Below are 13692 nucleotides of genomic sequence, written 5' to 3'. Positions count from 1 at the left end.
TTTTTGTTGTTATTATTTTTCTATTTTTATTTTTATTTGGAGTATTTCTACCTTTCTTATTTAGTTTAGATAATAGTAACATTGTGTTTGGAATCGCGAAAGACGACTTGCGTGGTCGTATTATCATTCTTTTGACTTCTTTTATTATTTTTATTTCTTTTTGTTTTTGTATTATCTCTGATGAAAAATATATCATCGTAATGTTATAGTAATTTGGCCACAGCACGTGTTGGCTTACTGGTGTTGCAATTCTCTCTACCCGAAAATCACCCCTCCCCTCTCCGCGGTACTGAGCTACCGAGCATATGGTCGCGATATATCGTATGACCGATTTCGAGGCGTGTTGACCACGCCAGGCGCCCAACAAATTTCGCGATATTGTTTTAGATCCAGGGTACATCGTGGACGCCAAATTATTGTGCACGCGGTAAGTTCCCGGTTATTTGCTCCGAGTAACCGAGGTGCAGAAAAATCCACGTCACAGTATATAAATATAACAAACAATTATTTTAACCCGACTGAAAAATTGCTTAGTCATTGCAGTTTAACTCTTTTTAGTCATCGTTTCAGGTGCAGATATCAAACCATGTACTATTATAATTTTTTTTTTATTATTATTGGGAAAGAATCAACAGTAAGACTTGTAAATTGCTTTCAAAATTGATGAAAAAATATACTTATTAAATTTTTTAAAAGTGTAATTCCGTATTATTTTTATAAATTAGTATACTTACGTTATGTATCATAAATAGGGACAATGTCTCATAATAGGGACTTTTACCTTAGGTCTCTTCAGTTTTGGGAACAGGAAAAAGTCGCATGGGGCCAAATCCGGTGAATATGGTGGCTGAGGCATGATTGTGGTGTTGTTTTTGGTCAAAAAACCTCTCACAAGCAACGATGAGTGAGCAGGTGCATTATCGTGATGCAAAAGCCACGAATTGTTTTTCCACAATTCCGGACGTTTCCTTCGTATTGCTTCTCGCAAACGGCGCATAACTTCAAGGTAATACTCTTTATTGACCGTACGACCTTTTGGTAAGAACTCCTGATACACTACGCCACGGTAATCGAAGAAAACAGTGAGCAAAACCTTGACATTTGATCGAACTTGGCGTGCGTTTTTCGGTCTTGGCTCTCCTGGGCTCTTCCACTGGGACGATTGGACTTTGGTTTCGATGTCATAACCATATACCCATGATTCGTCACCAGTTATGACCCTTTTGAGTAAATCAGGATCATCATTGACGTCATTCAACAGCTCCTGAGCGATGCTCATGCGACGATTCTTCTGGTGAAAATTAAGCAGTTTCGGAACAAACTTCGCTGACACACGTCTCATACCCAAAACATCCGAAAAAATTTCATGGCACGAGCCAACCGATATGCCAACATCCTCAGCAACTTCTCTGATAGTGATTCGACGATTTTCCAAAACAATTTTCTTCACTGCTTCAACGTTTTCATCTGTTGTTGACGTGCTGGGGCGTCCAGAGCGAGGTTCGTCATTGGCATCTTCTCGGCCATCTTGGAAGAGCTTGTACCACTTATAAACGTTTTTTTTACTAAGAGTAGACTCACCGTATGCCACTGTCAACATTTCAAGTGTTTTAGAGCACTTAATTCCATTTTTTACACAAAATTTGATGCAAATTCTTTGATCCATTTTTCTTGATAGCAAAAAATCGCCGAGCACACCAAAATACGTCTCACCTTTGTATCTGTCAAAAACAAACTAAACATGCTATACACTTGAAACTGTGTACAGATGTTCGGGACAAGTGTACCAACATAACATAAAAAAAAATCGAAGATCGAACGGACATAGCCCGCGAAATTAGAAAAGTCACCTTACTTTTTGAACACACCTCTAATCCCTATGTTTTCCTTGGAAATCGAACACGGTACCCTGTCAAGGTGAACATGTACCACGTGACGTACAAATAAAAGCGAAACCAAGAAAAAAAAAAAAAAACATTAATAAAGAGTGAAGTTTAATTCTCGTCTCTTATCGGGGTTATAACGTATTCGCGAATGATTGCAGTATCGGTTTCTTACGTGTGTAAAAGTAACAAAAAAAAAATAAAAAAAAATATGATAAAAATAGAATATCATGTAATAACGAGAGAAGGCTAACTAAATTGTGGGTGACTACACGTAATCCATCTTTCGTACGTGCGTAAATGAATATATAATAACGAAAAGAGATAAGATTGCAAAGATAATATGCCCGTAATATATTTGTCTCGCCTGTTTAAAGATTAAACGTGTGTATGTGCATAAAAACTGTGATTCGGTCACTAATAATCGGTATTGTATTTAAAATACACGTATACGTGCGTCCGTCCTTGTGTGCGTATAATTAATTTCCGTACGACTGACAATGCCAACTGTAACGTATTGCGCGCATATAATTTGTACATGCTCGCGTACACGTGTACATACGTACAGACGACACACCGTTGATACAGTGAAATCGAAAGGTTTTTGACATTTTGCACACGTGGGTTTTGCGCCCGCTAGGCGCAACGCGCAACGCTTAACGCGCAACGCCGTTCGACGTTATTGTTGTTTTTTACAAGGCGAGAGTGTCACGCACCTACACGTAGCTACTGCTGCATAGGTGTAGAGACACAGACTTGCGTCCTATCTCATCTCAGCTGGGGTAGGCGATATACGTATACTGTGACGTGGATTTTTCTGCACCTCGGTCACTCGGAGCAAATAACCGGGAACTTACCGCGTGCACAATAATTTGGCGTCCGCGAGGTATCCTGAGCCTGAAACAATATCGCGAAGTTTGTTGGGCGCCTGGCGTGATCAACACGCCTCGAAATCGGTAATACGACACACCGCAACCATATGCTCGGTAGCTCAGTACCGCGGAGAGGGGAGGGGTAAATTTTTGGGTCGAGAGAATTGCAACACAAGTACGCCAACGCGTGATGTGACTAAATTTCTATAAAATTCCAATGGTATATTTTTCATCAGCGATAATACAAAAACAAAAAGAAATAAAAATAATAAAAGAAATAAAAAGAATGATAATACGACCACGCAAGTCGTCTTTCGCGATTCCAAATACAATGTTACTTTTATCTAAACTAAATAAGAAAGGTAGAAATACTCCAAATAAAATAAAAATAAAAAAATAATAACAAAAAAAAAAAAGGTGAATAAATCTAGGAGACCTCTACGGCCTACGTGCGCTAGTCGCCGTCTTAACAATACCCTACTTCATAAAAACCAAAAACAAAATCGGACTCGATGCGCTGCCCGCGAACGTCCTTTACAAAATGGCGCTGATCGCCAACTTAATACTAACTGATAATGCAAACAAAAAAAAAAGAAGAAGAAAGAAAAAAAAAAAAAAATATTAAATAACTACATTGATGCGAGGCTCGTCGCGACACCCGCGATCCTCCTCTAAAAACGCATACTCTTATCAGCACGCACCCGAGCTTCACTTCCTCGGCGACGGCGGGACGCAGTCGCGAATTCGAATGCTCCCCGTGATTGCTCGCGACCTACACGAGAATCGAGGATGTGCCGGATGACGTGAAATGACCCCGTGTAACGGACTTCGGTCACACTCCAACTCGAGACAATAACGTCTCGGCTCAACCCGTGGCTCGACTTGATTTTCTGGATCCCCCGAAATTAACGTTACTCTCTTACGCGCAACTCAGGCTACGGTCACCAAGCAAAAGAATCGGCAAACGAATTTCGAGTACTTTTCGACACGCAAACTAAAAAAAAGACAACGGCTACCCGTTATCGGATCAGCCTTTACTCAATTACCCTCGAAATTCGATCGCGAGAATGTTAACAACGCTTACCGCTCCACATCCACTGTACAAATTGGCCGACTCCCTCGTGACGGCTCATTCTTCTTCCTCGCAACGAACAAAAAAAAAAAAATTTCTCAACGGGCACCAAGTAACTCTAACGCAAAAGAAAAGAAAACGACTGTCTCGTTTCCTCGCCAGAACTAGAGTGATCTCGGATGGTCGCAACGCCGATCTCGTCGCGCTAATTTTTCGTGACGTCATCACCCTAAGAATGCGCAACAATCGATCATTCATCGATTTTGGGGATTGCGCAACTTGCCGCGCACCTGTCGTCTCTACGTGGCGCAGAACTTGAGGCTAGATCGCGATGTCGTCTCCCGCGCAGCTGTCCGTAGTCCTGGGGTTGGGCGGGGTGGTGCTCCCTCGTCGCTAGCTGGTGCCTCGCGGTTGCCTTGGTTGGGCGTAAGCGGGGTGAGCGGGGAGGCTGCGGCGCGCCGGCCGCCAGCGGGAATCGCGTCCGCCTTGGATTCCCTCGCTGCAGGGATCTGCGTTGCCTCCCCCTCCGCAGCCTCGGTGTCCTTCCCGCGAGATCGTCGTGGTTTCGCCTTGCCTCGAAAGATGTTCGGTGTCGGAGTTGGTCACTGGAGGGTAGCCGGTGCACTCGAAAAAAAAATAAAAACAAAAGCCTGAAATATCTGGGTCGCAATGCTCTATTTCGTCCCTGTCGAAGCTCGGGTGCGTGACTCCAGTTCTGGCGCTCTCTGAGATTATTCCGCGACTCGATTTTCTAGACCCTGATTCCGGGATCTCGCCCAGAGTTCAGGGAGTGTCTTGTAATGGGCAGGCCTAGCCGAACTGCCACGTTACAATACATACGTGCGTATACGACACAGGGAGCGCGCCAACCCGAGGAGGAGAACTCGGCCGGCCGTTCGCTTTGTTTGTTCGGTCGTTCGTTCGTTCGTTCGTTCGTTGGTTGGTTCGTCTCGCGTAGCCAAAGTAACATTCGTAGTGGTACCGCCGACGCCGCTCAACGACGTTTTACGCGCTGACGATCGAGTCTGACGACGACGACGACAACGACTAGGTTACTACGAGGACGACGACGACGACGACGACGCGACTACGATGACTACGTCACCGCATGTCACCCAAACGAGTGTCAGGTGCGTTACGGTTTGAGGAAGCAACGGTGCCTCAAACATACATCCGTTCGCGTACGCACTTGTTAAGTGAAGTGACAAAACACGCGTATGATAACGTACGCGTATAAACGTGCAGGGTGCAGGTGAAGTTTCGTTTTTCATACCCGAACAAGTGTCATCGTGGATGAAGGTTATGGATATAAATTGTTGAATGTTGTTGTTCTTGTTCGTGCGTTTATCACGGTGCCGAGTGATACGAAACAAGGATTCGTCGTAAAGACGCACTCAAGTGTGCGTGTAATTTCGCTTAATTTCGTCTCTCACTGGATCACCCAAACTTATAGCCGTCAATCCGCGCGTTATATCACGACCAACTGCTGTAGTCGAATTCATTGAACCACGTCGTATGTTACCGACGACTGTCTCACCTAGGCGCGTACCTGATATTCCACGCATTTCACTTACGCCACAACAAAATATCGCGACTACTGTTTCACCTAGGCGCGTACCTGATATTCCACGCGTTTCACCCACACCACAACAAAACATCGCGATTGAACCTGCTGACGTCGCGGGCCCTAGTTCCCAACAACATCAGACTAGTTCCAGCGATAGATCTGAAATTAATCGATGTTTCGAACGAATTAGTCAGGACGCAAATCTATCAATTAACACGCGTCGAACTATAAGTAGAATGGTCGCTCACTACGAACCGTGGGATTTCTCTCACGCTCTCATCGCGCGTCACAGTTTCGTTAGCGCGGGTGTGCTTCTCGATTTCGTTTCTGCTAACCGCAGAATTAGTTTCACGGTCAAGAGCGAACGTGACCGTGTAATGCAGTCTCTTCGAGACTTACCCACCGCGCGGATTGTCGGTCGAGAAAAACGTTTTCCCAACGACGATCTTTACGTCGATCTCGGTAACAGCGGTATCGCTGACATCGTAGATAAACTGATGTCATCGCTCGATTTTGGTGAGCGGGCAATGGGACACACCGAGAACGCGACTACGCGTTTCTCATCCCCAGACGATGCTAAGCATAGCTATGATAAGGGGCTTTCGAAATTGTCCGAAATGTTATCTTCTTCGGATTATGATGTGATGTATGTACATGGAATTTATTCCCAAAGTACTTTTGAGACGTGTACATATATATATATATGTATATGTACACACGTCGTCGAAGCATTACCTTAACCGTTTGCAATTGCTTAATTGTGGACAATCTACGGGTGGTTTTTATTACACATTTAACTCATCATTTTGCAATGTATTAACCCAATTCCTTAGATGGTAAGAAATTTAATATATATATTAATATAAAATTATTATTATCATTATCATTATTATCATCACCTCCACTGTCATTGCGAATCATTATTATACAAGTATACATGTATGTCACCAGATAAAAATAAGCTTCGTACATCATACGTGTACAGCGTACGTTACGAACTGGGAGAGATTAAACTAAAAATTATTGTAAAGGAAGAATTTATTGAAGTAGGTACTCGTGTGCAATAAATAATTTGTTTGTTTTTACTTTTTCTATCTTAGAAATTGTAGTATAGACTCGACGTAATAAACTTGTCATATCGGAATCTATCTAATATGAACATTATAAAATTTCAATGAGAATTTAATGAGGTAGATATACTTAACGCTCTCCTTTTTTGTAGCGTAAGCTTCGTGTTGTCGGTCCTGTTGTACCGCTTGCATGGGTGTAATTTTACACGTGCGTTTAGTTTTCAGGTATTATGTATATGTGGAAAGCAGGGGGTCTCGATATTTTGATCTAGTTATTTCATGTGTAGTTGCTACATAAATTATGAATCGTATCTATTCGAAGAATCTGATATATTGTATACATTTGAGAGTATTATAATTGCGGGGAAAAATAGAAAAATTTACCAGTCTAAACGATGGACATTATACATGAAAGATTAAAATAATAATAATTGCCAATGGATATACTATGTAAGGTATATATTTATATTCTATCTCCAAAACCCCATAGACATATACACGTCTCATATATACATAACCACAATAAATTCTATTCATATCTCTTTTTTCCACGCGTAACATTAACATTTTGTCGTATAGCAGCATTGCAGACAATCTTTAACAATGGAAGTTGAACTATTGAACGCATGACTACCGGAATCAGTTGACTTATAATGTAGGGAAAATGTGCGGTGGCTGGCGATGTTGGCGTCCATTTGCATATTCTCTGGCAGCTTATCCCACACCGCGTCGATTGAATTTGATGCGAACGTAAGGATCAATTCCCTTGGCAAATTGGCGATGTTTTCAGTCCTTATTTTCTTCAAACCGCCCAATTCGTTGAATAGACAGAACGATTTCGCGAGAGACCCCGTGCACTCCTTTACAGACCACTTCTTCAACCGCTGAACATTTTCGAAGGCACAGTTGTATCCCGTTGAAACATTTCCATGATAATCATCGCACCAACCCGCCTCTTCCATATGTTTCAGTTTTTCCAGTGATGGTGGTGAAATGTGTGAATCTTCCATGTTTATTACTTGTTTTGCACCGTCAACGATCTTCGTCAGCCACCGTTTCTTCTCCTGACCTTTGACATATACGTAGCATGCATATTTAACAGCCTTTGTTACAACTTTCTGCACCTCAGCATAAGGTTCGAGTCCCGCATTCCATGGTATCCCATGAAAATTGTGTGTTAGCCAAGCCTCCGTAGCTTTGTGTCCAGCCGGCAGATCTGTCCAAGTGTGCGGTGGTTCGAAGAGGATGCGACTCAAACCCAATGTGGGGGGAAACAAATTTCCAAGCCATCAGCGACACCGACTAACAGCTGATATTTCCCCGAGAGAGCATACTATTCTTGGGATATCTTTTTCTGTGCTTTTGCTGACTATGCTCATCCGTCACACAAAAATTCAAATTTGTTGTATTCGCCCCCATGATATTTCATTCGTAGAATGCTCTCGATTATCGTCTTCTGCATTTCGTTGAACTGCACCACATCATGTTTCATGAGACTTACGATTCGAGGAGACAGAGGTATTTCGAATTGCTCATTCAGCGCGAGCAGAATACTCGAGCCGTACGCGTCTTACCCCCGTCACGTTGTACTCCTACCAAACCTCCAGATCCAACATTCTGTTAGTGGGCAGCGTTTCCAGGCAACAGACGAGGTTGATTTCACTTAGATCCACCACGTTTGATGTAGATTTTATAAGTTTCACGTACTATGGATACTGAAGTTCGCGATAGGAAAACTGTAAGAACAATTCAACGTGTTGAATAGGCTCGCGATCCATATGTATACCAACCACACCTTACCCCACAATTTATTCTTGCGCATTAAAGTTTACGGATCATCATCATCATCGACATTCCCAGGCCATCTTATTGCGGTGTCGCCATCTGGTCAGTTAGTACAAAAGAATGTATATGAAGTATGCCGAAAATATTATTTTTGAAACGGTGTATTCCACTAGTTATTTTGCGATACCGCCCGGTCATCCTGCATCGTCATCGTGCTTTGCAATCATGTCCGCCATGTTGTTGTTCACATGCATTAGGCTGGGCTGCGTTAGGTGAGGTTGGGTCAGGTTAGCTCAGGCCAGTAACGCACCAACTACATGCTCCGTCAGCTCCTCCGCCATCTTGCAGGCTAGTCCGCCATTTTGCAGATTAGTCAGACATCTTGTTGTTTACATTGGTTGGGTGAGGTTGGGTCGGGCTAGCTTAGGTCGGCAACAGACCGACGCGTGGTCGGTAACAAACCGAATGCAGTCGAGGCGCGTGCTGCAGCTCCCGCTGAGGTTGGTAAGTCAGTTTGAGCCGGAAATCCCCCTATATAACTACTGTTTGGAGTGAAATGCTTGATTGGCGAAATGCGTGCTTACTGTTTAAAGTCGGTCACAAGACTATTTTTAAAATAATGTTGCTTGACGCAGCAGTCCAATTCACTTCATCACAAATGAGAGCTGTTACCGACCACCTTACGCGAGATCGAAACGTCGATATTATTGTCACGAGCGCCGCATATTTACACTGTATATGTCATAAATCATGTCAGTTATTAATATCTTTAGAGACAAGGAAGCATAGCTTTAAATTCATTAGTTAATCCATATCAAATATTTATTATAAAACAGTTCGTGGAACAAGCAAAGCGCAACGGCGTAGTTGACGGCCAGCAACGTCAGCGTCTTCGCGCCCGCCAGATCCCGGGTGTAATCAACACCGGGATAAGGCAATCGCGAGATCACGCGCTTCGAGGATGACCGTTGCGAGGCGAGCCTTTGTCTCAAAATTGCAAACTCAGCAAAAACCTCGCTCGCCGCCCGACTTTCCAAGGGGTGTCGGACGAGCGAGCAAAGTCAGTCCCCGTTAGAGACAGCTAAGAACGACATCTACGGAACCCGGGCTCCTTCAGAGCTGCTGTGTGAAGAGTATCAGACTTAGAATCAACGACGATTAGAGCGAGAACACCTCTAATTCTACAAGCGGTACTCCAAAGCATCTCGCGTCGCGGCGTCAGTCTTTGAAGCTGGTAATAAGTGTTGAACCTCGAGCCACGAACTCCTTAGAGGAGTGTAGTGATAAGCGTGTGTGAGTGTTGCTATTGAGTATAATCGTGCGAGAGCGTGAGCCATTCGGACTGTAACTACCGTAAAGTGAGTAGTTGAATGAGTGGAAACAACTAGATTAAGAACCTATTGTAAGCTTCCTTGTCTCGAATTTTCTCTTGCTTTTACTTCATTTTGATTTCATTAAACATTTGGCTTTCCATCATTTCCATCAACATTTTGGCACATTATTATCATTGAAATCCTCCAAACCTATTCCCGGGAACGCCCTGTAGAGGACGTTCACCTCCTAACCCACATAAAAATAAATATAAACCTCGACGAATACCTAGAGGGTTAAGTCGTCGCGTGCGAGACCGCTCCGCACAGACAGCTGTTCAAAATCGCATCAACACGACGATGCTCGTGACATACACAAATCATGACAACTACTGTAACGGACTGCTGATCGAGATCACCATCAACATCGACCCAGACCTGCATACATCCGAAATAATAAACAAAGACGACGGACGCTGACCAACGCATACCAGGAAGACGACCCACAACAGGACACAGAAATAGGGAAATGACGTCGACAGGATAATCCAACGACGTTTGTGGGAGAGTATGGAACTGGAGGACCATGAAGAGCGATTACCAGTTCTCCAGCAAAGCGCAGAGCTGCGTCATTCTTGTACGAAACGTTTCTTGTCTAGAGAACATTATCGAATTTTGCCTAACGATATTTAGAGGGGAATTTCAAGAAAAGAGCTTAGTCCGAAATTAGAAATGAGTGTAAAATTTAGGGTCCACGATAGCCCGGGACCGCTAAAAGAAGGATTGAATAGAGCCGAGTATTAAACGTTTGAGCTGTAGTGAAATTTAGGAGCAGAACCGAAGAATTCTGATCGTATCATCATTTCTCTAATTTTATTTTCATCTTTTGTTCTCCACGGTTAATTTTGTAAACTCATATCATCATCTACTGACAATGACCATTGTATTGGAATTTATCGCTATTGAAACTTATTTGCTATCTAAATATGCTCTCGTCTGTCTCGTTATCAAACCTATTCCTCGAACGTAAAGTTTCACTTCGATAAAGGGAAGGGAATAAACTAACAGCCACCCAAGGTATTCCCTGGTCTGGAAGGTTGGCGGTGTTTTGGGTCAGTAACCCACAACAGAAACAGACAGGCGACTCTGTTTACTCCGAGTTCGCGATTAGAAGGGAGTGCTGGTTAGCCTGTATCTCCGAATAGGTGACATACGCCTCTCTCACTTGTTTCCAGCTGTGAAGCAACGGCTCTCGAGCCCTTGTCTTACTGAAGGGAGCAACGGGCGGAGGTGCCTGTTCACATATCAAGGCGGCTTTGGTGATACCCAAGTCCGCGTAGTTAGACTGCCCGGCGTTTTTTGGGTTTGACAAGCTTAACCTGCTTTTACCTTTTAGACGGGGTTTCTTATTTATCTATTATTTCATCGACATTCGACAAAGAACACACGGTAACGGGTTTATCTCATAGGCTCTTACATCAATAAGCCGTACCCGTTACAATATTTGGAGCAGTGAATTTCTCGAAGCGAAACCCCAGTGATTTTGAACAGTTACGTAAATAACCCGCGACATTTTGATGAGGGAAGTTGAAAGAACACAATCAGAAGAGATAATGAAAAGTAATTAAGAAGAAAAAAGAAGAAGATAATGAAATCCACGGAATTCCGACGAACCGATATAAATAAAATCGAAATCTGCATCTAGATCGCAGTTCGTTGTATTCGAAGTGTTGGAAAAACTAGGCGATTGCAATAACTGTGAACTATACGGTTCTCTTTAGAAAATTTCTTGATTTCCTTCATCGAATAACATACGATCATGGCGATACCGTTCACTTTGCCGAGCGACGACTAAGCCGAAGCTCAAGAGCGACGCTTGCAGGGTATACTGTTCGACGCTTACGGCATCCTGAAACGTGTCTTTTACTTATGATAACTACTAACATCATTAAAAGAGGGGCCATAACAAATGATTTTTCCTTTTGTTATATCAACACACACACCCGAGGAAAGGATAAGTTTTAGCAATTGCATCAGCGATTCAGCAGTCGGTGCTCTAAGGTGGGTCGGACCTATGGCTCTATAAATCGGAAGACTCCCTTTTGTACTACCTGGAATTTGCCTGCAGTCTCAAGGTAAAACGAAAAAACCTTGAGCGCATAACCGATCATTCCAAATTCAATGCCAAAAATTAGTGTTATTACAAAAATAAGTGTAAAGAAAATGCTCGGGTGCAATTCTTCGTGTAAATCTTCATAATGGAAGATATTTCTAAACGTATTCGTGTGAAAGATGTTTCTGGAGCCAGAAGATCTTTGGACCGGGGAAGTCCGGAACGGCGGATACCAACAGTCCTTTCGAAGTAAAAGACGGGACGGAGAATGATAGCTTGGTCGGGGGATTTCCACCAGGAGTAAAAAAATCTTTGGGAACACGTAAAGGGAAGGTGGACTGGACCCAGGACTTCTTCCAGAAGCAACACACCTCACATTCAGAGAGGACAAATGTTAGTGGTAGTGGTGTAATCCAAGTCCGAATTTGGAGACAGCAAGGACAATTCACATCAGGTTGTTCGTTTTAGAAAAAGAAAAGAAACAGTCTCATCCGAAACTTATCCATATCCTAACCAGACTCGGAGACCACTAGTCATCCTCGGAACAGAAAAAGAAAAGACAGAGTTCTGACAGCGGGATAACCTGGAAAACTTGCGAAAAACCGATGGATCGAAAAAAAAGATCAATCGATCGCTCGTCGGCTCTGGAAAATAATCACGGCTCTGCTCTGATTATTCAAAATCAAAGCTTAATCGCCCCAAAACTCGCTCCTGAAGAAAAAACTTCTAGAAATAAACAAATTCAAGGGGAGAAACAAAATTGAAATTGACCCCGTTACCGATCAAAAATAGCAAACCTTTGACGAAGAGCTATTTCACTAAAAATATCATCGGTTCAACCAACTTACACAAGCGCAGAAGCTCTCGCCTTCCGATTCAATTGGGAAAACGCTTCGCCCATATCACGCCCCGCCTTTGAACAACGGTTCGAAGAGAAATGAGCGCTTGCAAGATGCGGAAAAGACTTTGGAATCGTGGAGTGGAGCAAGGCGGGATTCCTGTGTAGAAAGTGTTTCACAATCCAGTAAGTTCTTTTTCTTCCAATACCCTTCCTTTATGAAAAGAAGAAGGAGAAGAACAACTATTAAACAATCATCCACTCGTTCCTTCTTATTTCGAGTATCGAAGCCTTCAAAAATACGCTGGAAATCTACAATAGTATTACCGAGACCGGAGAGAAGTGTCAGCGCTGCAAAAAGTCTATTGTAGGTATCCAATCAACAGAGGGGTGCGATCAATGCGAGGAAGTCAAAACAACCCTAAAATACATCAACAAAGACATTTTTTCCTTTCCTCAATTTATCATTAAATCATAAACTTTTTGTTCGCATCTTGTTTGGTTTCAATGAATTCGTAAAACGAAATATGGATGAGTTGAGTTTTTTGGCGGCAAATTTATTTCGTATCCAAGCTCTATTCCTTGTAGAGAAAAAGCGTTGCAAAAACCAGAATAAACCATGTCACTAAAGGACTCGGCATTCAAAATCAAAACGAGGGCGGGTAAGGAAAAAAACGTCCGTCTAACAAGCCAATCTTCATGAACCTCATGAATAGCACTGAGTAATTCTCAGATAATTCTTGATTGGTTTTCACGCGAACGGAAAAAGACCCGGGTGAAAGAGGTTTTTGGGGAAACTCGCAAGTAATCAATCAAGTCTAATCTAAGCTTCAATACCTGAACGAGAAAAGCAGAATTTTTCCCAAGCAAATTCGACTCGAAGTCTCGAGAATTCCCTAACCTCCGACGAGCTTTTATGAAACAATCGCGTGCTATATCTCGATCTCTCCATCACTTCAACAAGTAAGGAGGGCGCCGGTAGAGGTCTATCGAGCGTAACCATTTGAGCATATGGCTGAAATTGGAATACTCGCTGTATCGATACTCCTTGAGGGGTTCTATTAGCGTACAAACTCGGTGATCAGTCAAAAATTGTTTCGCGAACGTCGTCTTGCCGCAGTCGATGTTCCCTTCAATGATGATCGTCAGAGGTCTTGACTCGTAGATTCCAGAAGGGAGATT

Source organism: Neodiprion pinetum, chromosome 5 (assembly GCF_021155775.2).
Source record: "Neodiprion pinetum isolate iyNeoPine1 chromosome 5, iyNeoPine1.2, whole genome shotgun sequence".
NCBI classification, from domain to species: Eukaryota; Metazoa; Arthropoda; class Insecta; order Hymenoptera; family Diprionidae; genus Neodiprion; species Neodiprion pinetum.
Note: the sequence above shows the minus strand (reverse complement) of the source record.